Raw genomic sequence first — 27,564 nt, 5'->3', positions numbered from 1 at the left:
AATTCCGTCCCAATTTACTGGGCTGGCGCTTCTGGCGATGCATGGACTAAAATCAACTTCGAAATTTTGAGGGTCTTCCTCAAAATTCTGCCCCAGCTCCAATAGCGGGGAAAAATAGAATTTTTATTAAATTATGACCGGACCCATAGGGCTGCCTACGTATCCCCTCTTAAACGGGAATCAGGTCAGGCGTAGTTCAAATTACATCATTAAGGGAATCATAAGCGGTTACACATAATATCGTTTCACTGCATCTGAATTGATTGGCTTCGGCCAGACTTCTCCATCCATCTCTGCAAGAATAAGGGCTCCTCCAGTTAGAACCCGGTGAACCATGTACGGACCTTGCCAATTGGGAGAGAACTTCCCCTTGGCTTCATCTTGATGTGGGAATATTTTCTTCAACACTAGCTGCCCCGGTGTAAACTTCCTTGGCTTAACCCTTTTGTTGAAGGCTCTGGACATTTTGTTCCGATGCAACTGACCGTGGAAAACTGCATTCATCTTTTTCCCATCTATAAGGGCTAACTGCTCGTAGCGACCTCTTACCCATTCTGCATCATCCAACTCTACTTCTTGTATGATCCTTAAGGAGGGAATTTCTACCTCGGCGGGGATGACCGCCTCTGTACCATAAACCAGCATGTAGGGAGTTGCTCCGGTCGATGTGCAGACTGTAGTACGGTATCCCAATAAGGCAAATGATATCTTCTCATGCCATTGTTTGTGCCTTTCGACCATCTTCCTTAGTATCTTCTTGATATTCTTGTTGGCTGCTTCCACAGCTCCATTCATCTGAGGCCTGTAGGCTGTAGAGTTCTTGTGTTTGATCTTGAAAATTTCACACATTGCTTTCGTCAAGTTGCTGTTGAGATTGGAACCATTATCGGTGATGATTGATTCCGGAACTCCGAACTGACAAACAATGCGGTCGCGCATGAAACCCGCCACAACCTTCTTAGTAACCGCCTTGTATGATGCTGCTTCGACCCATTTGGTAAAATAATCAATTGCCACTAAGATGAACTTGTGCCCATTTGATGTGGCAGGCTCGATAGGTCCGATAACATACATTCCCCAAGCGGCGAATGGCCACGGTGAGCTTGTTGCAGTAAGCTCGCTTGGAGGCGCCTTTATCATATCTGCATGTATCTGACAGCGATGGCATTTGCGAACATACTGGATACAGTCTGTTTCCATAGTCATCCAAAAATACCCTGCTCGGAGTATCTTCCTTGCTAAGACAAAACCATTCATGTGCGGCCCGCAGGTCCCTGCATGCACTTCGTCCAATAGTCTGGATGCTTATTTTGCTTCGACACACCTTAGTAAACCCAAATCGGGAGTCCTCCTGTACAGGATTCCTCCACTGTGAAAGAAGTTACTGGATAGCCTACGAAGTGTGTGCTTCTGAGTAGCATTGGCAACTCCTGGATATTCCCCTGTTGTCAAGTACTCCTTGATGTCATGGAACCATGGTTTTCCATCCGCTTCTTCCTCAACGTGGGCATAATAAGCTGGATGATCATGAATCTTTACTGGGATGGGATCAATGAAATTTGTATCTGGATGCTGGATCATGGACGATAAAGTAGCTAATGCATCAGCAAATTCGTTCTCGACTCTAGGGACATGCTGAAATTCTGTCTTTGTGAACCTTTTCCTCAACTCCTGTATATGATGCAAGTAGGGAAGTATCTTAGGGTTCTTGGTTGCCCAATCTCCTCGAACCTGATGTATGAGCATGTCTGAATCCCCGATCACTAGCAACTCTTGAGCGTTCATGTTAATGGCCATTTTGAGCCCCAAGATGCAGGCTTCATATTCGGCCATATTATTGGTGCAAGGGAACCTGAGCTTGGCGGATACCGGGTAGTGCTGGCCGGTTTCTGATACTAGGACTACTCCTATGCCAACTCCTTTGAAATTTGCAGCTCCGTCGAAAAACTGCCTCCAACCATCATAGGATTCTGCAATATCTTCTCCTATGAAAGATACCTCTTCATCGGGAAAATACGTTTTTAAGGGCTCGTATTCTCCGTCCACGGGATTCTCGGCGAGATGGTCCGCCAAGGCTTGCCCTTTGATTGCTTTTTGGGTCACGTAAACAATGTCAAATTCACTTAGTAGGATTTGCCACTTGGCGAGCTTGCCAGTGGGCATGGGTTTCTAGAAGATATACTTCAGAGGGTCCATTCTGGATATGAGATAAGTAGTGTAAGCACAGAAGTAATGCCTCAACTTCTGCGCGACCCAAGTCACAGCACAACAAGTGCATTCTAAAAGAGAATACCGGGCCTCGTACGGTGTGAACTTCTTACTGAGATAGTAGATGGCTTGCTCCTTTCTCCCTGTTTCATCATGTTGTCCCAGAACACAACCGAATGCTCTATCCAATACCGCAAGGTAAAGCAATAGGGGTCTTCCTGGCTCAGGAGGAACCAAGACCGGCAGCGTTGACAGGTATTCCTTAATTCTGTCAAAAGCTTTCTGACAATCATCAGTCCATTTGGCAGTGGCGGCCTTCTTCAACATTTTAAAGATAGGTTCACAAATGACCGTGGATTGAGCTATGAACCGGCTGATATAGTTGAGTCTTCCCAGGAAACTCATCACGTCCTTCTTGTTCTTTGGCGGTGGCAATTCTTGGATAGCTTTGACCTTTGATAGATCCAATTCTATTCCTCGATGACTCACAATGAAGCCCAATAAATTTCCAGTAGGAACCCCGAATGCACACTTGGCTGGATTCAGTTTCAGATTGTACCTCCTCAGTCTGTTGAAGAACTTTCTTAGATCTTCCATGTGATCCCTGGCTTTCTTGGATTTGATGATGATATCATCCACATATACTTAGATCTCCTTGTGTATCATGTCATGAAAGATGGTAGTCATGGCTCTCATGTAGGTGGTACCAGCGTTCTTCAAACCGAATGGCATCATTTTGTTACAGTACATTCCCCACGGCGTGATGAAAGCCGTTTTCTCTGAATCTTCCTCATCTATCCATATCTGATGATACCCAGTGAAACAATCAACAAAAGACTGCAATTCGTGCTTGGCGCAGTTGTTGATAAGAATGTGTATGTTAGACAAGTGGAAGTCGTCTTTGGGACTCGCCCGATTAAGATCCCAGTAGTCAACACAAACTCTAACTTTCCCATCCCTTTTTGGCACTAGCACGATGTTGGCTAACCATGTCGGATACTCTACTACCCTGAGAACCTTGGCTTTGACTTGCTTGGTAACCTCTTCTTTGATTTTCAAACTCATGTCGGGTTTGAATTTCCTGAGCTTCTGCTTTACTGGCGGGCATGTTGGATTTGTTGGCAGTTTGTGAGCTACAATGGATGTGCTGAGACCAGTCATATCATCATATGACCTGGCGAATATGTCTTCATATTCCTTTAGGAACTCTGTGTACTCTTTCTTTTCTGATGGTGACAGGTGAACACTGATGCGCGTTTCTTTGACATTCTCTGCATCTCCCAGATTAACGACCTCAGTTTCATCCAAGTTAGACTTAGGCCTATTTTCAAAATTCTCAACTCCTCTAACGACCTCTTCTGGTATATCATCCTCTTCTGAGTCCGAATCCGTTTATTGCGTTGTCTCGTTGCAAGTCACAATCGTTGGTTCATCGTCAAGGCAAGTAATAGTAATGCTGTGTAAAAATAAAGTGAATGATAGAAAAATAATAAGAGCGAGATATATAATAAACTGAAATGCTTCGATTAAATTCACAATTGTTTTGAGTATCAGAGCTTTTTTTAGAATTAAAGACAATGCGGAAAAAAAATCAGCTAGTAAAAAAGTAAAATGTGATGCATGGTGCTTTTGTTTAGCCTTGCTACCCCGAAGCTTTCCGGGTCCTGGTAGTTCTGATTGACCAATTTCTGAGGCGCTCTTCTCGGTTCACAACTTGTATAGAAGGGCCTTCCTCCCCTTCCTTCTCGAAAATAACATAGCAGTCCATATCATCATCCTCCAGGAACAGATTCTTCACGGCTGCCAATGCTTCATCTTCCTCCGACCCATATACAGTATCTGCCAGCTAGAAAGTCTGCTCCAGGTGAGGTATCGGATGCTCCAGTAGGTAGTAGGGACCACACCATGGTGGCAACCAGTGATTGAACTCCTCCCAAGTGTACTCATACCCCAAACCAAATGTAGTGCCATGTTTCTTCAGCTTGATGGGTTTGGCGATTCCCTGGAGGTTTTTGCCGAGTCCCTTTCCAGGTTCGTATCCACACCAATTCAGGATACTTTCAATCTTGTTATCCCACCATTTATCTTTATCTATAGCGTTGACTCTTTCAATGTGGTGGTATGTTTCTCCGCCTATTCTACTTCTACCTCCAATCATCGGGATGGTCTAGCGACTATATATGGGGTTGCTACCATCGCCATGAATAATCACCTCTTGGTGATTCCATTCGAACTTTACTGCCTGATGCAAGGTCGATGCCACAGCTCCAGCAGTGTGGATCCATGGTCGTCCCAATAGCAAATTGTAGGATGCTGGGACATCTATCACTTGAAAGTTAACGTCGAACCAGGTTGGCCCCATTTGCAAGCATAGGCTGATCTCTCCGATAGTAGACCTTTGGGACCCATCGAAGGCTTTGACATTGATGGCCCCATCTTTGATCTTGTGCAGGCTCTTTCCCAATGTTCTGAGAGTTATCAACGGATAGATGTTGAGGTTGGAGCCTCCATCGATCAAGACTCTAGTGACGAAGTAATCCTCTCATTGCACGGTGATGTGTAGGGCCATGTTGTGACTCAGTCCTTCTGGCGGTAGCTCATCTTCGTGGAAGTTGATTTTGTGGCTTTCCAGTATTTGTCCTACCATATTTGTCATTTGTCCCCCAGTTATGTTGCTGGGCACATAAGCTTCGCTCAATATCTTCATCAAGGCATTTTTGTGTGCGCCGGAGCTCTGTAGAAGAGCTAGGATGGAGATCTATGCTGGTGTTTTGTTCAACTGCTCAACGACCGAATACTCCTTAGCTTGTATTTTCCTCCAAAGATCATCGCGACCAGTTTTAGTAGTCCATCCCGAGGCTTGCTTACTGGACTCAGCTAGGTGCTCTAGAGTGTAAACCCTGCCTGTTCTGGTCATACCCTGCGCAGCAATTGCTTCTCCCGTCTTGGTCTTTCCTTTCCTCCTTGCCTCAGTTGTGTAATCCCATGGTATGGCATTTGAGTGGAACGGTGTTATGTCTGACATTGCTACAGGAATGGGTAACCTCGGTGGTAACATAGCAGCTTCAAAGAGTATAGGTGCCTTTGGAACCCCAAACTCAACCTCAATTGGCCCGGCCACCTTCGCAGAAGAAGGTGCTTCAAATTCGAGAGGTATAAAAAAGTTTACTTCATCGCCCCTGGAGGGATGGTTCTGCACAACAATCGGGTTAAGTGTGACTGCTGGTTTCTTTGGCTCATCATCCTCAGCAATCAGTCCTATCGATCCCTTGGGGTCCCAGTCATCTTCGATCTCGATCATGTGAATGTCCCCACCTCTGTGATCAGGCAGAGGGTTGTTGAGGACATTAGGAGCAGGCTCCTTTACTACGATAACCTTATTGTCGATCAGAGTTTGAATCTTGTCCTTCAACGAGCGGCACTCATCAATGGTATGTCCCTTCATGCCGGAGTGGTACGCACATGTCTTATTAGGGTTGACCCACTGGGAAGGATTTTCTGTAGTTATGGTAGGGATAGGGGAGACGTAACCAACAGCTTTACATTTCTCATACAGCTGGTCAATTGGCTCAGCGATGGCTGTATATTGTCTGGGAGGTCTGTGGTCAAAATCTGGTCTGGGTCTAGGGAAATTTTGGCGAGTGGGAGGTGATTGGTGGTGAGAGGGTTGGGCATTATAATCTTGGTAAACGAGTGCAGGTTGAGAGTATCTAGGTGAAGTGGGTTGATATGCGGGAGGTGGAGATGATTGGTAAACGGGTGGTGGATTTTGGTAAGAGGGTATGGGTGCTTGGTAATTCGGGATAGGCTGATATGTAAGTGGAGGTGACGGGTAAGTGTGGTATTTTAGTGGTGATTTGGCTCCCTGTACGACCATCACGGTATTGAAATCCTTCTTCTTGGTCGTGCCACCATACTGTAAAGCCTTGTTGGTGGCCTGCAATGCTTCAAGATTAGTAACCATACCATTCTTAATGCCTTCCTCAATTCTTTCTCCCAGCTTGATGATATCGGAGAATTTCTGGCCCTCGATCAGCATCAACCTCTCATAATATTGTGGGTCTTGAGCCCGGACGAAGAATATGTTCATTTGTTCCTCTTCTAAGGCCGGCCTGACCTTAGCAGCCTCTGATCTCCAACGAGTAGCATACTCGCGGAATGTCTCGGTAGGCTTCTTCTTCAAATTCTGGATGTAGAATACATCCGTTGCATTCTCTATATTGAATCGGAACCTATTCATGAAATCCGATGCCATACTTACCCAGCTTGTCCATTTCTTGGGGTCCTGACTGATGTACCAGGATAAAGCATCCCCCATCAGGCTTCTCATGAAGAGTTTCATACGGATTTTCTCATTCCTTCCGACTTCAACCAGCTTATCACAATATGTCCTTAAATGGACTCTCCGATCTCCCGTGCCATCGAACATTTCGAACTTGGGAGGTTTGTATCCCTCCGGAAGTTCAACATCTGGCTGAATGCAGAGGTCCTCATAATTCATCCCCTCTATGCCTCTGTTTCCTTCCATGCCCTGGACTCGGCTGGTCAACTTCTTGAGTTCTGCTGCCAAGTTTCTGATAAGAGAGTCCTTGTCATCAGACTCAGGTGCACTTGAGATTGGTTGAATGTAGTGGGGTATGGTATCTACGTAGATGGGAGTGTTGTGGGGGTGGTCGTTTATGGTGTTCAGTGGTTCAGGAATGAGTAGTGGAGTGTGGCATGTGTTGCAGTGTTGAGCATGAGTGGGTTGTATCTGTGGTTGTGGGGTGTTCTGTGGAGGTGCGGGGTTTTGAGCATTTGGAAAGTTGACATCAGGAGCGGTGAGAGTGAATGATAAATTTGCCAAGTTCCGAACTTGATCCAGTTCTTCTTGGAACTTCAACAGTTTCTGCTCAAGTTGGGCAGCAGTTTCCTTAGCAATCGGGGTACCCTGAGGAATTTCAATTCTTTCAATTTCCTTTCTGGCGCTTGAATCTCCCATTCTACCTTTGTTCTTGTTCCGGATAGGACTCGGAGGAGGAGGAGGTGGAGGGCCCTTGGATCTCGTACTATATGATGATGGTGCCAGAATGCACGAACTAACCTTTGGGGAGGGGAATAAAAAAAAGAAAAAGAAAAAAAGTAACAAGTTAGTGCGGGTTATGAGAAGTAAATATTGCAATATTTAAACACATTGTGCAAGAATATAAATTGCGTCATAATTTGGGTGCCTCGTTGTGCCCGAGGTAGGCCCATCGACAAATTAACTTGGAGAACTTATAATGCTAAATGCCTCATTTTATTGATAAAAATAAGACAAATCCAAAACAATGCTAAATAATAAAATGTCACTAGTGGCCATCGACCTTATTACATCATTAAAAGCAAAATAAAAGACTCCTAACTACTTGGTCCCAAAAGGACCTTCCCTAGATTCGGTATCTTTATCCCCCTCGAACAGCTTCACCAGCTCGCGCAGTCCTAGAAGCAGATAAGCTTGGGCTAAATGTCTGCCTGCATTCCCTTCAGCGTTTCGACAATCTTCAATCCTCTTGAGGAACTTTCCTTCTAGCTCCACTAGACCCCGCTCCAAATACCCTAGTCGCTTGTTGGCGCTGATAGCCATATCCTTCCATTCCTCGATCAACTTCTGATGGGCTTCTTGCATTTCCTATGCCCACTTTCACACTCTCGAATCCTCTTGCGCAGTTGATTGTACTTAACCCGTGCTTCAGCTTTCTCGTCAATGGTTCTGTGTCCGTGAATGAACCCGGGCTGACCCATACCATTGTGATTATCTTCCAACCAACCCGAATAGTGCGGCACGCAACCGGCGTGATACCTGTCTGGCTCAATAGATTCTTTCCCCAAAACGAGCTTGCAATACCACATGTGTTGAGCTTGGCATTTGTGAGGGCTATCATCGTCCTGGAAATCAGCCCTAAAGTGACTCATTTTGTCGACCCTTGGTATGATTTGTTTTCTTCCTGCCTGCCTCATGGCTCGGAGGGGAACGTAGGGATAAGTTCCTCTTAGACCAATGAGTATGAGAAATGGTGCGTCTCGGGATTGAACAATGAATTCTTCCATAGGGAACCATTCGACCATCCACTGTACCTGGTCTTCTTTTAGATTCTCGAATAGATCCACCCATCTTCCAGCGTCCTCTGGCTGAGCGAACATGTTAGGCATATAATTCATACGCCTTGGCTGGTGGAAGGCAATGTGATCATCCCAGTCTCTGCGTAAGATCTCCTGTCGGTATTCTCCTTTCTGGAGGTGCTCCATGAGCCAGAGCTGAAGTAATAAATTGCATCCCTCAAAATGACTGGCCTTTCGCTGACAGTTGTCCAGAGCTCGGTATATCTCAGCAACAATCATGGTCACTATACTGAAAGGCTGTCCGCCAATTCCTTCCATCAGAGTCTTGGTTACCATGGCCAGTCTGGTGTGGATCCTAGCCTTCTTCATAGGGAACACTATCATCCCCAGGAAACAAAACATGTATACGAAGACCCTTCTGTGAATATGCCCCAGTGAGGTGAGGGCAAATTCATCTGAGTAGGTGCGGTATGACTTGCTATGGTCTTACCTCTCGTTCCCTTTCGATTCTCTGGCATAAGCAAACCCGGAGTCTCCCAAGGGATGCCATCTAAGCCTCCTATTTCTTCGAGCAAAGGAGTCATTTCAAGGTCCCCGAAGCGGAACACGGACCTGTCACTATCCCAGAACAGAGTTGCAGCCTCTATGATTTTGTTGTCAGGATGGATTTCTAGAAGATAAGGCAGATTCCCTAAGTATTTTCGGACGAGTATCTGATCACTGGAGTGGAGATCTTCCCACCAATTTAGCAGCCTTGGATGAATGTTGGTTACCATGCCAAATCTGGGGACTTCGTGCCTCATTTTCTGCAAAACAGTGTTAGACCTTTACCCCGCCAGACTCGACTATTTAAACCAATAATTAGCATAAAAAGCCTTTAGTTCTCCAAATAAATGCACAAAACATGTAGGTGTCCGTTTGGGTTTCAGGGAAACCCGATGGACTTTGGACAAGGCTATCTTAATGAGTCGTTATGTGGACAACATAACTGACTCGGCTAGGTTTGACCATGATGCATGCACAGTTAGACAGAGTAAGGTTTCTATAGGGGTGTTAGAAAAGTATCCTTGAGCGGACAACTCAAGAGGGAAAGGCACGGAACCGTCGACTACACCGCTGATCGACTGGTTTTACCGCAAATACGCCTTTGCCAAATTTAAAGGGTGATAATATTGGAAGAGCGCAACCACTCATTATAAGCGTTGTTGTGGTATTTGTTTGGCACGAGTGGAATATGATGTTGAAGATGCAGTTTACAAGAAAGAAAGAAATTGACATGTATTTTCACGTTCATAAGATAAATGATTACAATAATTGTAGTAATTACAATAGTATAGAAATAAAGCAGTAAAGGAAAGCAGCTAACGGAAAGAAAAGACATGAAGAGTCAACTCAGTTTCGTAGTGAAAGAATAAAAGACAGTAAATAAAGCAATTAATGAGATAGTAAAGTCACAAGCAACATGCAATGGTAAAAGCCTAAAGAAGATCCCCAGCAGAGTCGCCATGCTATCGACGCCCCCTTTTTCTCTAACTGTGGGGTCAGAAATCGGGTATACGACATTAGGGAAGGACAACTCTATTCCCTTTCGAGAATTGGGTTTCAAAATTTGAAGAGTCGCCACCTAATTATTATAGTGCATTAGGACACTTTTTTTAGAAGAGTTTGAATTAGAAAATCAGAGTTCGAGTAAGGGCTAGAAATTATCTCGAGGGGAAGGTGTTAGGCACCCCTCAAGATCCACTAGTGTGGTTCCCGGCCATGTTACAATTGTGACTTTACAAGTAAACAATCAAGGCTCAAATAAGGATTCGCATATAACATTGCAATCAGGTTGAAAACTTTCGAAGGTAAGTAGATAGGGCAGAAATTTTTTAAAAAGAGATTTGAATAATTTTACAAGAAAAGATGAAAGCAAATAAAGGGAGGGGGTCCTAGGTTTACAATTAATATGGATCACATCAATGCAATATCCAGCAATCACTCCTCAGAAGAGGGGCCGCACGTGATATTGGCGCACCGGTCATCATATCCATATTCTACCCTTCCCACCCCGTTAAGGTATTAAAGCGCGGAAAGTTTCGTTACTTATTGCATGCTAGTACCCGTCCCTCTCCTATCAGTCTCGGAGGCATTTAGGACTACTAATCCTAAAGGGAAAGGGATTTAGGGCCTTTTGAGAGTTTCAAAGGACAAAATACTAAGGCGTCAATCAAAACGCATAATACAAGTAAAAGTGGAGGCAGATAAGCAAGTAAGGCTCAAGTAAACCTCCTTAAATCAGATAAGCCACAGAGTTTAGCATGTCTCACATGTACTGGTTTGGTCTTTAAAATTAAAACGATAAACGGACTGATTTAACTCATATTTTTAGACAGGAAGTCCGCGTGAGGCTTACTCGAATGCAGTCATCAAAGACTGAACCACTTTAATTAGTCAACTTTACCTTAAATGTGGGACAGAACTACTGATTGTAAAGGAGTTGTAGAATAAGATAAGTTTCAGAAAAGATTGCAGACTTAATACAAAGAAAATGGTTTAAAACGAGTTTCAGAAAACATCCTTGTTTAAGAAAAAAGAATTACCAAGTTTTAACAAAAGAACTGAATTGCAGATTGATTCAAAAGGTTTATCAGATAAGTATAAAGAAGTGAATTCAGATTGATTTGAAAAATGTTTGTCAAATTATCAGGAAAGCAGTAAGTTTCCAGAAAATATGCACTGATTTTGAGAATATTTATCAAGAAGGAAAAAGATGCACTGGTTTGGTTGTAAGAAAAGTTTTAAGGGTTCAGAAAACGTGCAGAAAATCGCTTGTTTTAGCAAAAGGGGCAGTACTGTTTTAGACGAGTGAAACAATTCCGATTTGAAGTTCCTATAGGCATGATCTCTATAAGTTACTGATTTTAATACCTTTCAAACGTTAACAGCCTTACAAACATAATATCTATATGCTGGCTTATCGTTAAACCTAACGGTTTGCCTAATGTCATTATAAATGCAGAAATGCAAATCCCTATAGGCATGGTATCTATACGCATAGTTGCAGAAATCAGAAAGTTACCTATAAGCATGGTTTCTACTTGTGAGATCGCATAGATAAAAAAATTAAATCCTATAGGCATGATCTCTACCCTTTGTGCATAAAAGTAAATCCCCTCCCCTTTTCACTAAATCCCCATGAGTTTATACAATTTATTACAGGCCAATGAAAAATAAGACAGAAATTAAAAGTACATCAGAAATCATCAGCTACATTCGAGCAGCCTAATTCAGACTTAGTGTCTAACAATATGAAATTGAACCACTTCTGAAATCCATATTTCCAAAGCCTTCTCTTATCTGGGGTGTTTCAGAGATCCAAGGAGTTTCAGAAACTCCAGGCAGTGCTTACACCCCAAATATATTGCAGATTTAGATTATAGTGTAGTGTGGAAATGCCAGCTCTCAGATGTCCAAGTTCAGAGGGAACTTAAGGTCCCAAAGCAAGGCTCAAGAGAGAGGGGCAGAACTTAAGATTCTAGGAATAGGTGTAAGTGCACAAGGGGGGAAAAGAATCAAAGAAAGACAGGGCAAGCTAGTGGTCATGCCCAACAATCGGGATGTTGGCACACCCCTGACCAGCCTGCTGGTCAAGCATTGAGAGTTAGGATCCATTGTGGATCAAGCCAAGGCCTGGACAGTAATTAGGCTACTGTCAGGCCAAGAACTTAACTCGGCACATAGAAGGGGATAGGGGTAGAGGATTCATAACAGAAATAGAAGCAAGGAAGAAAAAAAATATTTAACACAAATTACTGAACATAGGCAGTAGAGTAAACAACAGTCTGAAGGAGTGAAGTAAACACATAGGGGGTGAGGCAGAATATTTAAACAAAGGACATACCAGTTTCAAAGAAAATAAGTAAGTAAAAGTAGCCTTGAGAGAACCATATTGTAAACAGCAGTTCCAAAAGATCTCAAGCAAAGCCGAATTTAAAACAGTATTGCAAGAAAGTGTTTTTGTTCGTTTGTATTTCAGTGTGTGTCTATGTGTTTCTGATTTCTGAGCATTGATTCATGATAGAAAGAGGGAGGACTAGGTCCTTATATAGGTTTTTTTTTTTTTGAAAGCAAGTAAGGCAGGCAAAGAATGCACAAACATAGAAACCAATCAATTAGTATCAATTAAGACAACTAGACTCCTTTAATTAAGGGGTTTAGGTCAAACGGCTAATCAAGATGGAACAAGGAGGGGAAAAAATCAATTTACTAAGGCTTGATTAAGGTAAGGAAACTATATAGTGCACAAATAAGGTCAAGTACATAGTTGGTAATTAAGAAAAGATGGAATAGTGGTGTCCTTTATAAAGTAAAAATAAGGTATCAGTTTGAAAATCAGTCAAAAGGATCCCTGATCCAATTGTAATCATAAAGAACCTCAGGTAAATAAGGAAAGAATAATTCAAACGTTGGTACAGAATCACAGAAGAGATACACAAGACCAAGTATTTAAGGAAATCATCATAAGCCTAGGATTTTACACGCAAAAGGATCAAAATAAACAGCTAGTAGGGTAAAAGGGATTTAATCGAAAGAAATCAGGGATGAATCACTAGCATGATTAAAGGGATTTCAAAATCAATTCTGGGTAAAATCTTTGAAAGGGAAGTTTTTTCCTCATATATAAAGCATACAGTCCAAACAAAAGAAAAGCTTAACAATGAAAATTTCAGAATCACAGGCAAGTAGGATTCCGAATTCAGTTCCAGGCTCACAGCGAGTCTGAAACCTAGGGTTCCAAAGTGAAACCCTAGTGCCATCTACTCGAAGGGAAACCCCCAAATTTTAGGGTTTCAAATAGAAACAGAGGTGAGAAATCGTTCAAAGTCATTGAGAGAGGCAGACATACACAAACAGAAGCAAGAAAAACTACGAGTTTTAAGACAAAAGGTAGGAAAGAACATGTTGAGCAGGAATATCAACGAAACTTAGTAAAGTGAAACAAAATCAAAGCATGAACTTAAACATACATAGCAATGAGTGAGAAGCAATGACCTAAGTTAGCACGTGAACAAAGAACAGAAAAGAACCTTGCAAAATCAGTAAGGAAATAAGAGAACAATCTTGAACATAATAAGAAATAAACAGGCGAGCATAAACACACATAGGAGAAAGCAAAAGAGTCAGAAAACCTTTAAAGAAGTTTTTCCAGAAACCCTAAAATTGGATTCGAACAAATTTTTGAAAAGAAAAATTTGGGGAAAAGCCCTAAACGTCTATTAAAGACCCAACACGTCACAGATCTGAGAGAGATAGACGAGTACAGAACCTTTGAAGGCTTAAAAATGGCAGAGAAGACCATAGGATGAGAAGGTCTTGAGGAAAGTCGAATATTTAGTCGAAGAGACTCATATTGCTTCGAACATGCCGGAAAATAGCCGGAGAGGCCATGGATCTTGCATATCTGAGACAGATCTAAAGGAGACCATGGAAGTCAGGCCTCCAATCTTCGAATAGCTTAAGTTAGTGGTGAGGGAGAGTGAGCACAGGCCACCTATGGCATGGGCTGCCATGGATTCCGGTGGAAATGAGACGGAGATCGGTGGAATAGGGTTAGGGTTTCGGAGGGCCAGAGAGATTTTGGGAGACGAAGGGAGTTTGGAGGCGGCTGTCTTTAGGTAAATGAACTAGGGTTAGGGGGTTAGGGATTAAAAAAGGAAATGATACGTTATGGCTGTTGATCAAAAATGATCAACGACCAGGATTTAAAAGAAAAACCGGACGGGTTTAGCAATTGGGTCAAGGGGTCGGGTAAAAAAATGAAATTGGTTCGTTTAATTGGGTGGTATTTGGGTTTAATTTTGGGCTAAAATTGAAATGACAATGGCTATGTGTTAAATAACCAATTTCTCCCCTTTTATTTTATATAAAATAATTAAAAAGATTTTTTAAAACAGATTAAAAGCATTGAACTAATTAATAACGTATAAGTATTAATTTAAAAATACTGAAAATAATTTAATAATAATGAAATGTTGTTAATTGTAAAATAGGCTATAATTGCAATTACATGCAATTTAGCTTTTAAATATCAAATAAATTTGTAAAAATATGCAAAAAAATTACCTTAATTATATTTTGGTGTAAATATGAGAAATAAATAAATTATTCACCAAAATAATAATTTTGGGAATAATTATTGAATTTTGCACTGCTAAAATAGACAATAAATTGGTTTTGAAAGTCTTTAGAAATTTGGGGAAAATACCAAAACACTTGGGCATGCTTATGTATGCACATATATGTTATTTTAAAAGTATTTTGAGTGTAAAAAATATTTAGGGAAAAATTGGGTATCAACATGCGTCACCTCAACATCAATCACATAGCACGTAATTCGGGGTTTTATACCCTCAGTACTTAATTTAGAAGAGTTACTCATCTTAAATAAGCCAATTTCGACACTGAGCAAGCCGAGCAATTCTCCAAGAATTCCATCACGCGCGTAGCTACCTCTCAACGATCCAAAACTAGCCAAAAGCAACCCAAATACATTAGATAAAGCCCAAAGGATCAATTACAAATGATAAAGATCGAATCCTAAGTCAAATCCTAAATCTGGCCAAAAAACGTACCTGGGCCCATGCCTTGAAACTAGACAAAAATCACAAATCCGACAACCCATTCAATTACGAGTCCAAGCATACTAGTTTCACTCAAATTCGACTCCAAATCGGTGTTCAAAACTCAAAAAATCATATTACGAAACTTTACGCCAAAACCCCAAATTTTCTCTTTAAACTTCATCAACCAAAAGCAAAAATTGAAGATAGATTCATGGAATATAACCCAAACCGAGTAGAGAACACTTATCCCAATTCATATGGTAAATATTACTTCAAGAATCGCCTCAATCCGAGCTCCATAGCTCCAAAAATGCAAAAATAGTTGAAATCCTCGAAATAGAGTACTTTATAATCACTTGGCGAATCAATGAATCACAATCGGGGAAGCAACCTCGCGATCGCGAAGAAGGAATTTCACTGCCCCTGAAAATGCACTACGCGATCGCGTACAAAGGACTGCGAAGGCGAAGAAGAAGTGAACACTGCCCAGCTCAGCCAAATTCTCCACGCGAACGCGATGCTCAAATTGCAGCAGCCTATGTGATCGCATCTGAAGACTCGCGAACGCGATTAACGTTTTCTCCTAGCCTTCAAAATAACTCTACGCGATCGCGATCCATACCTCGCGAATGTGATTAAGGAAACCAGATGCTCAGTTTCTGCAGAACCAACAATGCATAAAGAAGGAAAAATAATCCGAAACCCATTTGCAACTCCACTGAGCCCCTCAGGACCACATCCAAACATAACAAAAAGTCTCATAACTGAACAGGGACCTACTCGAGGACTCAAAACACACATAACAACATCAAAATGGCAAATCACACCTTAATTCGAAATCATTGAACTTTGAAACTTCAACTTCCACAATCGATGACGAAATCTATCAAATCACGTCCGATTGACCTCAGATTTTGCACATAAGTCACATTTGACTACGGACCTGCTCCAACTTTCGGAATCAGAATCCGACCCAAATATCAAAAAGTCCACTCCCAGTCAAACTTTTCAAAATTCTAACTTTCACCATTTCAAGCCAAATTCCACTATGGACCTCCAAATCAAAATCTGAACGCGCTCCTAAGTCTAAAATCACCCAACGGAGTTAATGGAACCATCATAAATTCAATCCGAGGTCAAATTCTAAAAAAACAAAACTTGGTCAAACTTTTCAAATTTAAAGCTTCTAGCTGAGAATCATTCTTCCAAATCATTTCCGAATAACCTGGAAACCGAAACCGATGATTCACATAAGTCATAATACACCATACGGAGCTACTCATGCCCGAAAACTACTGAGCGAAGTACAAATGCTCAAAACGATCGGTTGGGTTGTTACATCCTCCCCACTTAAACATACGTTCATCCTCGAATGTGACTAGAGTTTTTCCAAAAGCCATCAAATTGGCGTTAACCTTACCATGCACATACCCGGGGGTGATATCATGTCATCATATCCCATATAGGTCTGATAACACAACATAACTGAAATTCCTTTATCCAACCTAACTCATAAGCCTTAGAATCCAATTTCCACATCCAAAATTTTCTATAAGATCAGTATCTCGCATCTACACATTGTATAAGTCTGAACAAGTTGTATCAAGCCATAGCCATAACCCAAGATACAATCACAGGATATACCATATACCTCAAACACTCATGGCGATAATTTCTAATCACAACAGCTGCTCAAAATAACCCAATATTGGTAATAAATCTCTTATCAAATAGAGCCTCGTTCTAACAACTTCATACACTGCCAACGATGAAAGAACGCGCAAAAACTCATAACCATTCACCTGATCAACAAGTTGTGGAACTCCCCCTCCTTCGATAGGAGCTATAGCAAATTTCTAAGCCGATCATCATCAATATCCTTCGAAATATACCGCAATCAGATCTGATAGCACCCATTTTAGGTACTATGACCTCATCTCATCTAATATAATCAATCTAGTGACATGACACATCGATGCAGTATAAAGCCGCAACTCATGCAATTCGTGCACCCATAAGTAACATTCTAAATGTACTCAATCATGGAAAATGACTCAGACGAGAGAACTGTCTCACAAGCTCAACAAGTATCACAACCACGCAATGCTAAGAACTCATCACACGCTGCAAAACCAAAACACATGAATCTAACACAAAGGATCATACCTCTACATAACTCCGCTATAATGCATGACCCCATCCAAACACTGGTCCATATAATATACCTTGAGCCACCCTGCTCTAAATCCAAAACCACTCGAAATTTGACATCAAGTAACCAAAGTGCATTACCATAACCACGGAGAGCAAATGACACAATGCCACCATCCGAAAAGAACATAGCTAACGTGCAATCAATCACGCAATACCCAAATACACATCTTGCTCAATCTTTCGCTATAAAGCCCAAATAGAACCGCACCATGTGTGCATATAACCAATGAATCACAGGTCCTCGTAATATAGAAGGGTAACTCACAGATCATTTCAGAACATGATTAAGCTCAACAATAACTAAATGGTACATCCCTCATCAATAGTAGTATGGAGCCAATCAATGAAACCCCACATCAACTCTAGCCATCCACAAATAGATATATAACCCTCCGAAAGTCCACAATGACTGAATCATAACACATACTATCATCTGGCTAGTTGTGACGACCCGGCCAGTTGTCTTAAGAATCAATGCCCTGATACCCTATTAATTGCTTTTCCCGTATTTATTTCTACTATTTTGATTTGCTAGGATGTTTGGTTTTGAGTTTCGGAGAGTTTTGGGACACTTAGTCACTAAATGAGAGCTTAAGTGTTGAAAATTTGACCGTTGTCGGAACAGTGTGAAGATGGTCTCGGAATGGAATTTCGATGGTTTCGTTGGCTCCATTGGCTAATTTCGGGCTTAGGGACGTGTTCGGATTGTGTTTTGGAGGTCCGTAGCTAATTTAGGCTTGAAATGCCGAAAGTCGAATTTTGAAATTTCCGGTTTGATAGTGAGATTTTGATCAGAGGGTCGGAATGGAATTATGGAAGTTGGAGTAGCTCCGCAATGTTGAATGTGACGTGTGTACAAAATTTCAGGTCATTCGGACGAGGGTTGATAGGCTTTTTGATCGAAAGCATATTTTTAGAGTTTTGGAGGTCTTAGGCTTGAATTCGTGGTTGATTCATCGTTTCGATGTTTTTTAGGTGTTTTAAGGATTGGTATAAGTTTGGACAGGGGTATTGGGCTTTTTTGTGCTTTTGGTTGAGGTATCGGGGACCTCGGGATGATTTCGGATAGTTGACAGAAGGATTTGGAGTTTGGAGTTGCAGCTGAAGCTATGACTGCTGTCATAACCGCATCTGCGGTTGAGAGGCTGCATGTGCGACTCCCGTAGATGAGGAATGTAGCCGCAGAAGCGGCAGATGAGGAAGGGGCCAGGAATCGCAATAGTGGCATATGTACCGCACCTGTGAGACCGCAGATGCGTATTCTAGGTCGCAGGTGCGGCAGAGAGGTTTCAAGTGAGAACTGCAAAAGTGGTTCCCAACCGTAGAAGTGGTATCGTAGATGCGATGGATATATAAATAGTTGCCTTCGTGAATTTGAGCTATTCTTTCACCATTTTCATCCGTGAAGTGAGCTTTTGGGGAGGTTTTAGAGAGGGAATTCAAGGGAACTTCGAGGAGGTAAGATTCATGGAACCTAAACTCGTTATTGAGGTGATTTTTATCATTATAAACATGAAAATTTATGGAAAATTAGTGGTAATTTGGGGGTTAGGGCTTGACTAATTAGAGACCTTTGAGTGATGATTTGAGGGACCATTTGAGGTCCGATTTTGGTAATTTTCATATGACTGAATTCGTGAGAGTGTGAGGATTCTGGAAATGTAAATTTTACCTGATTCCGAGACGTGGGCCCGAGGGACGTTTTGGTCATTTTAACTAATTTTGCGTATTAGCTTAGAATTTCTTTGTAGAATAAGTTACTTGAAGTGTTATTTACATTATGAAATTGAATTTAATAGATTTGGGCCATTTGGAGTCGAGTACTCGTGGCAAAAGCGTGGTTTCGGATTGATTTGAGCTGGTTCGAGGTAAGTGGCTTGCCTAACCTTGTGTGGGGGACCTCCCCCTTAGGATTTGGTATATTTGGTAATTGAAATGCCTTGTACGTGAGCTGATGAGTGCGTACTTGAGCTAATTATTGAAAATTCGGTTTTCTTAAGTAATTTCAATGGTGTTCCTTTTTCCGATTTTATACTACTTGCAATTTAAGCCTATTGTTAACTTAGAAAAAGCATGTTTAATTGACTTAATTGCTTATTTGCTTAAACTGCCTTAATTGTATTATGTGAAGCATGTTAGGTTAGAATTACCTGTTTATTTGGTACGAAATTAAGCTTATTTGAGTATTTTTTGTATTGTTGTTGTGTGTTATTATTTTGGGACTACGGGACAGCATCCCGGGAGATCTTCTGCATGTATTTATGATTGAGCTGAGGTGCGGGATATCGAGAGATCCCTAGCACGTATATTGTGGATACCAAGAGATCCTTGGGATACCAAGATATCCCTAGCATATATTGAGGATACCGAGAGATCCTCGGGATACCAAGAGATCCCTAGCATATATTGAGGGTACTAAGAGATCCTCGGGATACAGAGAGATCCTCGGTTATTATCCTTGTGAAGAATGGTATCTTCCTGTAATTGTTTTTGCCTCTATTTCAGTTATAGAGTTCCTTATATTCTTGTATTAAATTCTTATTGTTAGTTTTCAACTGTACTACTTACCTTATTCTGTCATACCTTATATTTTTATTTATCTCAGTAGGGCCCTGACCTTCCTCGTCATTACCCGATCGAGGTTAGGCTTGGCACTTACTGAGTACCGCTGTGGTGTACTCATGCCCTTTCTGCGCATATTTTGTCATGTACAGATCCAGGTACTTCAACTGAATCCTATCACCCTTGAAGCGAGGCGACTGCTCCAGAGACTTTGAGGTATATCTACCGCGTGTGCAGACCGAGGAGTCCCTTTCCATTCTATCTTGTAGTGATAGCCCTTCTATTTTTTCTGTTGATGTAGACACAGCCGGAGTTAGAGCATTTTTATTATATTCGTAGCTTGTGATTCATGGGTTTCCGGGTTTTGGAAAAATGTATTAGTTTTTTAGAGTTAATATTGTGTATGACGAGCGGCACTTTTAAACGTTGTTTTATTACTCTATTTCTGCTTTAAATTGTTTTTCTTCTGCAAATTGGTTAATCTTTCCGCATTTAGGCTTACCTAGTTGTAGAGACTAGGTGCCGTCACGATGGCTTACGGAGGGCGAACCGGGATCATGAAAAGTTGGTATCAGAGCTCTAAGTTCATAGGAGCCATGAATCACAAGCCGATTTATTAGAGTCTCGCTGATCGGTACGGAGACATCTGTACTTACCTATGAGAGGCTATGTAACTATTAGGAAAACTCCACTTCATTTGATTTCCTTGTCGTGCGAGATTTGATGTCACAACTCTAAACTTCTATCTTATATTATCTCACAGATGGTGAGGAAACACGCTACTCGAGATGATCAGGCACCTGCGCCCCCTACTGCAGCCGTCAGAGGCCGGGGCCGGGGTAGAGGCCGAGGATGCGCACGTGGTGCAGCTAGATCACCTACGCGAGCTGCCACCGAGGTACCATCATCAGTTCCAGCCGGAGTCCAGGCACCTGATACGCCTACTACTACTACTCTAGCACTTCAGGAGACTCTGGCATAGTTCATGAGCATGTACACCACTTTGGCTCAGGCACGGTTGCTTCCCCTTGCTGCAGCTACATCTCAGACCGGAGGAGGAGAACAGACTCTCACCGCCCGCACTCTTGAGCAGCGAGTGCATGTTGAGCAGGTCCCAGACATTATTCTTGTACAGCCTGCAGTCCAAGATCAGCCCGAGGATAGGGCAACGGTTTCCGAGGATGAGCAGCTGAGGCTTGAAAGGTTCAAGAAGTACAAGCCTCCTGTATTCAGCGGTCTAGCATCGGATGATGCTTTGGGATTTCTAGACGAGTGTTATCGCATTCTCCGTATCATGGGTATATCAGGGTCGAGAGGGGTTCCTTCACTACTTTCCAGCTTTGAGGAGCCGCCTATGAGTGGCGGTGCACCTATGAGTTAGAAAGTCCAAATGAGGCTGCTTCACTGACTTAGACTCAGTTTTCAGATCTGTTCCTGAGAGAGTATGTTCCTCTGAGCCTCAGGGACGCATGGCGCGTAGAGTTTGAGCATTTGCGCCAGGGTGGTATGACTGTCTTAGAGTTTGCTGTCTGTTACACTAGTTTGGCTAGACATGCACCGGCCTTGGTTTCTACTGTTCGCAGGAGGGTTCACCGATTTATTGAGGGCCTTAGTCCCAGCATCAAGTCTAGCATGGATCGTGAGTTGGAGATGGATATTTCTTATCAGCAGGTGGTGAGCATTGCTAGGAGGATTGAGGGTATGCATGCTAGGGAGAGAGAGGAGAGGGAGGCCAAGAGGTCTCGAGAGTCGGGCCATTATTCTGGTGCCCGTGCCCCAACTGCGAGTCATCATGGTAGGGGTTATATGAGTCTCCCTATTCATTCAGCTCTTTCAGCAGCCAGTGGTATTCTAGCTCCATCTAGGCCTCAGGATCCTTATTATGCACATTTGGTATCTAGCACGCCTCTTGCGCGGGGTGCTTTCTGAGGTTAGTTCAGCAGACCTGGCCCAAGCTAGTCACAGCCGCCACATCCTCCTAGAGCTTGTTTTGAGTGTGGTGACACACGCCATATGGTAAGGGATTGCCCTAGACTTGGTAGGAGTACGCCTCCATAGACTTCTCAACCACAGCGTGCCCCGCAGAGCTCTCATGCTATAGTTACAGCTCCAGTTGCTACCCCACCTGCTCAGCCAGCTAGAGGTGGAGGTCGGGGAGGTATAGGTCGCCCTAGAGGGGGAGGCCAGGGCCGATACTATGCCTTTCCTGCCTGTACCGAGGCTGTTGCATCTAATTCTGTCATCACAGGTATTATACTAGTTTGTCACAGAGATGCATCGGTTCTATTCGATCCAGATTCCACTTACTCTTATGTGTCTTCTTATTTTTCTTCGCATTTGGGTGTATCTCGGGATTTTTTGAGTTCCCCTGTTTATGTTTCTACTCTTGTGGGAGATTCTCTTGTTGTGGATCGCATTTATCGGTCGTGTTTGGTTGCTCTTAGTGGTTTTGAGATCGGAGCCGATTTATTGTTGCTCAGCATGGTAGATTTTGATATTATCTTGGGCATGGACTGGTTGTTGCCCCATCATGCTATTCTTGATTGTCACACCAAAACCGTGACGCTGGCTATGCCAGGTGTACCGCGTGTTGAGTGAAGGGGTACTTTAGATCACACTCCCAGTAGAATTATTTCTTTTCTTAAAGCTCAGCATATGATTGAGAAGGGGTATGACGCATATTTAGCTTATGTGAGTGATGTCAGTATTGATACCCCTTCAATTGATTCAGTCCTAGTAGTACGGGATTTTCCCGATGTGTTTCCAGCTGATCTTCCAGGCACGCCGCCTGATAGAGATATTGATTTTGGCATTAATTTGTTGCCCGGAACTCAGCCCAGTTCTATTCATTCGTATCGTATGGCTCCTCCTGAGTTGAATGAGTTGAAGGATCAGTTACAGGAATTGCTTGATAAGGGTTTTATTTGGCCCAATGTATCACATTGGGGTGCTCCTGTCTTGTTTGTGAAGAAAAAGGATGGTTCTATGCATATGTGTATTGATTATCAACAATTGAACAAGGTTACAGTGAAGAACCGTTATCCTTTGCCTCGTATTGATGATCTGTTTGGCCAGCTTCAAGGCGCACGGGTGTGTTCTAAGATTGAATTGCACTCAGGTTACCATCAATTGAAGATTCGGGAGTCAGATATCCCGAAGACTTATTTCAGGACTCGGTATGCATTACGAGTTCCTTGTTATGTCATTTGGGCTGACCAATACCCCAGCAGCCTTTATGCATTTGATACACAGTGTGTTCTGGCCATATCTTGACTCGTTCATCATTGTCTTTATAGATGATATTCTGGTGTATTTCCAGAGTCAGGAAGATCATGAGCAGCACTTAAGGACTGTGCTTCATACTCTGAGAGAGAAGAAGTTATATGCTAAATTCTCAAAATGTGAGTTTCGGTTGGATTCTGTGGCATTCTTAGGTCACGTGGTATCGAATGAGGGTATTCAAGTGGATCTGAAGAAAATAAAGGCCGTGCAGATTTGGCCTAGACCATCCTCAGCTACCGAGATCCGCAGTTTCCTTGGCTTGGCGGGTTACTACCGTCATTTGGTTGAGTGATTTTCATCAATTGCAGCCCCTATGACCAGACTGACCCAGAAGGGTTCTTTGTTCCAGTGGACGGAGGATTGTGAGGCGAGCTTTCAAAAACTCAAGACAGCTTTAACTACAGCCCCAGTTTTCATATTGCCTACAGGTTCGGGGTCTTACACGGTCTATTATGATGCCTCGAGGATTGGGCTTAGAGCGGTGGTGATGCAGGGCGGTAGGGTGATTGCCTACGCATCTAGACAGTTGAAGGTGCATGAGAAGAATTACCCTGTCCACGACCTTGAGTTAGCTGCCATTGTTCACGCCCTAAAGATCTGGCATCATTATTTGTACGGTGTCTCCTGTGAGATTTATACTGATCATCGGAGCTTGCAGCACCTGTTCAAGCAAAAGGATCTAAATTTGTGCCAGAAGAGATGGTTAGAGTTGCTGAAGGACTATGATATCACTACTTTGTATCATCCAGGCAAGGCCAATGTGGTGGATGATGCCTTGAGTCGACGGACAAAGAGTTTGGGGAGTTTGGCTTATTTACCAGCATCAGAGAGACCTATGGCGATGGATGTTCAAGCCTTAGCCAGCCATTTGTGAGGTTGGATCTTGCGGAACCTAGTCGGGTTCTAGCTTGCATGGTTTCTCAGTCTTCCTTATTTGATCGTATCACGGGGCGTCAGTATGATGACCCTCATTTGCTTGTCCTCAAGGACAAGGTTCAGCATAGTGATGCCAGAGATATGACTATTCGTGATGACGGAGTATTGAGGATGCAGGGTCGAATTTGTGTACCCAATGTTGATGGGCTTCGGGAGTTGATGCTAGAGGAGGCCCATAGTTCGCGGTATTCCATTCATCCGGGTGCCGCGAAGATGTATTAGGATTTGAGACAGCACTATTGGTGGAGGCGGATGAAGAAAGATATAGTTAGATTTGTAGCTCGGTGCCTCAACTGTCAGCAGGTGAAGTATGAGCACCAGAGACCGGGTGGGTTGCTTCAGCAGATAAAGATTATGGAGTGGAAGTGGGAGCGGATCACCACGGACTTTGTAGTTGGGCTACCACGAACTTTGAGAAAGTTCGATGCTATCTGGGTGATTGTGTATCGGCTGACCAAGTCCGCACTTCATTCCTGTGTGTACTACCTATTCTTCGGAGCGTCTAGCGGAGATTTATATCTGGGAGATTGTTCGTCTGCATGGTATTCCAGTTTCCATCATTTCAAATTGAGGTACTCAGTTCATATCACGGTTCTAGAGGGACGTTCAGCATGAGTTGGGTACTCGGGTAGAGTTGAGTATAGCATTTCACCCTCAGACAGACGGACAGTCCGAGCGCACTATTCAGATTCTTGAGGATATGCTCCGTGCATGTGTGATCGAGTTTGGAGGGTCTTGGGATTAGTTCCTACCACAAGTGGAGTTTGCTTACAACAACAGCTACCAGTCCAGCATCCATATGGCACCGTATGAGGCTTTATATGGCCGGCGGTGTAGATCCCCAGTAGGTTGGTTTGAGCCGCGTGAGGCTAGACTATTGGGCACAGACTTGGTTCAGGATGCTTTGGAGAAGGTCAAGGTGATTCAGGATAGACTCCGTACAGCTCAGTCCAGACAGAAGAACTATACGGACCGGAAGGTTCGTGATGTTTCCTATATGGTTGGAGAGCGGGTTCTGCTTCGGGTATCGCCTATGAAGGGCGCTATGAGATTTGGGAAGAAAGGGAAGTTAAGTCCGAGGTTTATTGGCCCTATTGAGATATTGAGGCATGTTGGGGAGGTTGCTTATGAGCTTGCCTTACCTACCAGCTTGGCAGGATTTCATCCGATATTTCATGTTTCGATGCTCCGGAGGTATCACAGTGATCCGTCGCACGTGTTGGATTTCAGTTCAGTCCAGTTGGACAAGGATCTATCCTATGTTGAGGAGCCAGTGGCAATAATGGACAGGCAGGTTAGAAAGCTGGGGGTCAAAGAACATTACATCAGTGAAGGTTCAGTGGCAGGGTTAGCCGGTCGAGGAGGCGACCTAGGAGACCGAACAGGATATACACAGCCGTTACCCTCATCTTTTCACTACTTCAGGTATGTCTCTATGCTCGTTCAAGGATGAACGAATGTTTAAATGTGGGAAGATGTGATGACCCGGCCGGTTGTCTTAAGAATTAACTCCCTGATCCACTATTAATTGCTTTTTCCGTGTTTATTTCTGCTATTTTGATTTGCCGGGATGTTCGATTTTGAGTTTCAAAGAGTTTGGGACACTTAGCCCCTAAATGAGAGCTTAAGTGTTGCAAATTTGACCATAGTCGGAACGGTGTGAAGACGGCCTCGGAATGGAATTTCGATGGGTCCGTTGGATGATTTCGGGCTTAGGGGCGTGCTCGGATTGTGTTTTGGAGGTCCGTAGGTAATTTAGGCTTAAAATGCCGAGAGTTGAATTTTGAAGTTTCCGGTTCAATAGTGAGATTTTGATACGAGGGTCATAATGGAATTCCGGAAGTTGGAGTAGCTCTGTAGTGTTGAATGTGACGTGTTTGCAAAATTTCAGGTCATTCAGACGAGGGTTGATAGACTTTTTGATCGAAAGCGTATTTTTAGAGTTTTGGAGTTCTTATGCTTGAATTCGTGGTTGATTCGTCACTTCGATGTTGTTTTAGGTGTTTTAAGGATTGGTATAAGTTTGGACAGGAGTATTGGACTTGTTTGTGCTTTTGGTTGAGGTCCCGGTGGCCTCGGGATGATTTCAGATGGTTGACGGAAGGATTTGGAGTTTGGAGTTGCAGCTGAAGCTATGACTGTTATCATAACCGCATCTGCGGTTTAGAGGCCGCAGGTGCGACTCCCGCAGATGCGGAATGCAGCCGCAGAAGCGACAGATGAGGAAGGGGCCAGGAACCGCAGAAACGGCATATGTACCGCACCTACGAGACCGCAGATGTTGATTCTGGGTTGCAGGTGCAGCGGAGAGGTTTTAAGTGAGAACCGTAGAAGAGGTATCGCAGATGCGATGAGTGGACCGCAAATGCGGGATTGCTGGGCAGAACATATAAATAGTTGATTCGCGAATTTGAGCTATTCTTTCACCATTTTCATCTGGGAAGTGAGATTTTGGGGAGGTTTTTGAGAGGGAACTTCGAGGAGGTAAGATTATTGGAACCTAAACTCGTTATTGAGATGATTTTTATCATTATAAACATGAAAAATAAGGAAAATCAGTGGTAATTTGGGGGTTAGGGCTTGACTAATTAGAGACTTTTGAGTGATGATTTGAGGGACCATTTGAGGTCCGATTTTGGTAATTTTTCTATGACTGAACTCGTAAGAGTGTGCGGATTCTGGAAATGTAAATTTTACCTAATTCCGAGACGTGGGCCTGAGGGGCATTTTGGTCATTTTACCTAATTTCGCGTATTTGCTTAGAATTTCTTTGTAGAATTAGTTACTTGAAGTGTTATTTACATTATGAAATTGAATTTAATAGATTTGGGCCATTTGGAGTCGAAATTGAGCTTACTTGAGTATTCTTTGTATTGCTGCTGTGTGTTATTATTTTGGGACTACGGGACGGCATCCTGGGAGATCCCCTGCATGTATTTATGAATGAGCTGAGGTGCGGGATACTGAGAGATACCTAGAACGTATATTGAGGATACCAAGAGATCCTTGGGATACCAAGAGATCCCTAGCATATATTGAGGATACCGAGAGATCCTCGGGATATCAAGAGATCCCTGGCATATATTGAGGTACTAAGAGATCCTCGGGATACTGAGAGATCCCCGATTATTATCCTTGTGAAGAATGGTATCTTCCTGTAATTGTTTTTGCCTTTGTTTCAGTTATTGAGTTCCTTATATTCCTGTATTAAATTCTTATTGTTAGTTTTCAATTGTACTGCTTACCTTATTATGTCATACCTTATATTTTTATTTATCTCAGTAGGGCCCTGACCTTCCTCGTCACTACCCGACCGAGGTTAGGCTTGGCATTTACTGAGTACCGTTGTGGTGTACTCATGCCCTCTCTGTGCATGTTTTTCATGTGCAGATCCAAGTACTTCGACTCTGTCCTATCACCCTTGAGGTGAGGCGACTACTCTAGAGACTTCGAGGTATATATGCCGCATCCGAAGACTGAGGAGTCCCTTTCCATTCTATCTTGTAGTGATAGCCCTTCTATCGTTTCTGTTGATGTAGACACAGTCGGAGTTAGAGCATTTTTATTATATTCGTAGCTTGTGATTCATGGGTTTCCGGGTTTTGGGAAAATGTATTAGTTTTTGAGAGTTAATATTGTGTATGTCGAGCGACACTTTTAAACGTTGTTTTAT

Source organism: Nicotiana sylvestris, chromosome 12, assembly GCF_000393655.2.
Source record: "Nicotiana sylvestris chromosome 12, ASM39365v2, whole genome shotgun sequence".
NCBI classification, from domain to species: domain Eukaryota; kingdom Viridiplantae; phylum Streptophyta; class Magnoliopsida; order Solanales; family Solanaceae; genus Nicotiana; species Nicotiana sylvestris.
The sequence above is the reverse complement of the archived record's forward strand: the minus strand, read 5'-3'. Positions refer to the sequence as shown.